The sequence below is a fragment of the Bombina bombina genome, chromosome 7 (genome assembly GCF_027579735.1).
Source record: "Bombina bombina isolate aBomBom1 chromosome 7, aBomBom1.pri, whole genome shotgun sequence".
Classification (NCBI taxonomy): Eukaryota; Metazoa; Chordata; class Amphibia; order Anura; family Bombinatoridae; genus Bombina; species Bombina bombina.
Genome location: NC_069505.1, coordinates 18,216,969 through 18,219,879, shown reverse-complemented (window position 1 = coordinate 18,219,879; position 2,911 = coordinate 18,216,969).

Sequence of the window (2,911 nt, the reverse complement as noted above, 5' to 3'; positions counted from 1 at the left end):
AGATAAATGGGCAAGAGCTGCTTAAACTAACTTAACATAATGGCAGACATAAAGTTGATAAAATGTGCAGTGAGCTAGAGGTAAGCAAATTATGACTAGTACAGCCTGTAATATATACATTTAAAATAAAAACAAAACAAAAGGAATTATCACTAAATATGCAAACACATACAATAAAACAACTTTGTAGGTAAAATATAATGAAGCTGTTTTCCAGAAGGCTACCTGTTGTAAGTTAGAGGGCAGTTGAGTGTAAAAGTCTGTGTATTTTCTCTGAGTTTGGGAGAGGATTGGTTATATAAGGCTGTATGATATATATACTGTGCATATATTATAAAAGGAGTAAGTACAAATGCTGTGTCACACAAGCTACTATTGGTTATATAAGGCTGTATGATATATATATATACTGTGCATATATTATAAAAGGAGTAAGTACAAATGCTGTGTCACACAAGCTACTATTGGTTATATAAGGCTGTATGATATATATATATACTGTGCATATATTATAAAAGGAGTAAGTACAAATGCTGTGTCACACAAGCTACTATTGGTTATATAAGGCTGTATGATATATATACTGTGCATATATTATAAAAGGAGTAAGTACAAATGCTGTGTCACACACAGGCTACTATTGGTTATATAAGGCTGTATGATATATATACTGTGCATATATTATAAAAGGAGTAAGTACAAATGCTGTGTCACACACAGGTTACTATTGGTTATATAAGGCTGTATGATATATATACTGTGCATATATTATAAAAGGAGTAAGTACAAATGCTGTGTCACACAAGCTACTATTGGTTATGTAAGGCTGTATGATATATATATATATATTGTGCATATATTATAAAAGGAGTAAGTACAAATGCTGTGTCACACAGGCTACTATTGGTTATATAAGGCTGTATGATATATATACTGTGCATATAATATAAAAGGAGTAAGTACAAATGCTGTGTCACACAGGCTACTATTGGTTATATAAGGCTGTATGATATATATACTGTGCATATAATATAAAAGGAGTAAGTACAAATGCTGTGTCACACAGGCTACTATTGGTTACATAAGGCTGTATAATATATATACTGTGCATATATTATAAAAGGAGTAAGTACAAATGCTGTGTCACACAAGCTACTATTGGTTATATAAGGCTGTATGATATATATACTGTGCATATATTATAAAAGGAGTAAGTACAAATGCTGTGTCACACAAGCTACTATTGGTTATATAAGGCTGTATGATATATATACTGTGCATATATTAAAAAAGGAGTAAGTACAAATGCTGTGTCACACAAGCTACTATTGGTTATATAAGGCTCTATGATATATATACTGTGCATATATTATAAAAGGAGTAAGTACAAATGCTGTGTCACACAGGCTACTATTGGTTATATAAGGCTGTATGATATATATACTGTGCATATATTATAAAAGGAGTAAGTGCAAATGCTGTGTCACACAGGCTACTATTGGTTATATAAGGATGTATGATATATATACTGTGCATATATTATAAAAGGAGTAAGTACAAATGCTGTGTCACACAGGCTACTATTGGTTATATAAGGCTGTATGATATATATACTGTGCATATATTATAAAAGGAGTAAGTACAAATGCTGTGTCACACAGGCTACTATTGGTTATATAAGGCTGTATGATATATATACTGTGCATATATTATAAAAGGAGTAAGTACAAATGCTGTGTAACACAAGCTACTATTGGTTATATAAGGCTGTATGATATATATACTGTGCATATATTATAAAAGGAGTAAGTACAAATGCTGTGTCACACAAGCTACTATTGGTTATATAAGGCTGTATGATATATATACTGTGCATATATTATAAAAGGAAAAAGTACAAATGCTGTGTCACACAGGCTACTATTGGTTATATAAGGCTGTATGATATATATATACCGTGCATATATTATAAAAGGAGTAAGTACAAATGCTGTGTCACACAGGCTACTATTGGTTATATAAGGCTGTATGGTATATATACTGTGCATATAATATAAAAGGAGTAAGTACAAATGCTGTGTCTTATAGGCTACTATTGGTTATATAAGGCTGTATGATATATATACTGTGCATATATTATAAAAGGAGTAAGTACAAATGCTGTGTCACACAAGCTACTATTGGTTATATAAGGCTGTATGATATATATACTGTATGGTTATATAACGCTGTATGATATATATACTGTATGGTTATATAAGGCTGTATGATATATATACTGTATGGTTATATAAGGCTGTATGATATATATACTGTGCATATATTATAAAAGGAGTAAGTACAAATGCTGTGTCACACAAGCTACTATTGGTTATATAAGGCTTTATGATATATATACTGTGCATATATTATAAAAGGAGTAAGTACAAATGCTGTGTCACACAAGCTACTATTGGTTATATAAGGATGTATGATATATATACTGTGCATATATTATAAAAGGAGTAAGTACAAATGCTGTGTCACACAATGCTACTATTGGTTATATAAGGCTGTATGATATATATACCGTGCATATATTATAAAAGGAGTAAGTACAATGCTGTGTCACACAGGTTACTATTGGTTATATAAGGCTGTATGATATATATACTGTGCATATATTATAAAAGGAGTAAGTACAAATGCTGTGTCACACAGGCTACTATTGGTTATATAAGGCTGTATGATATATATACTGTGCATATATTATAAAAAGAGTAAGTACAAATGCTGTGTAACACAAGCTACTATTGGTTATATAAGGCTGTATGATATACATACTGTGCATATATTATAAAAGGAGTAAGTACAAATGCTGTGTCACACGGGCTACTATTGGTTATATAAGGCTGTATGATATATATACTGT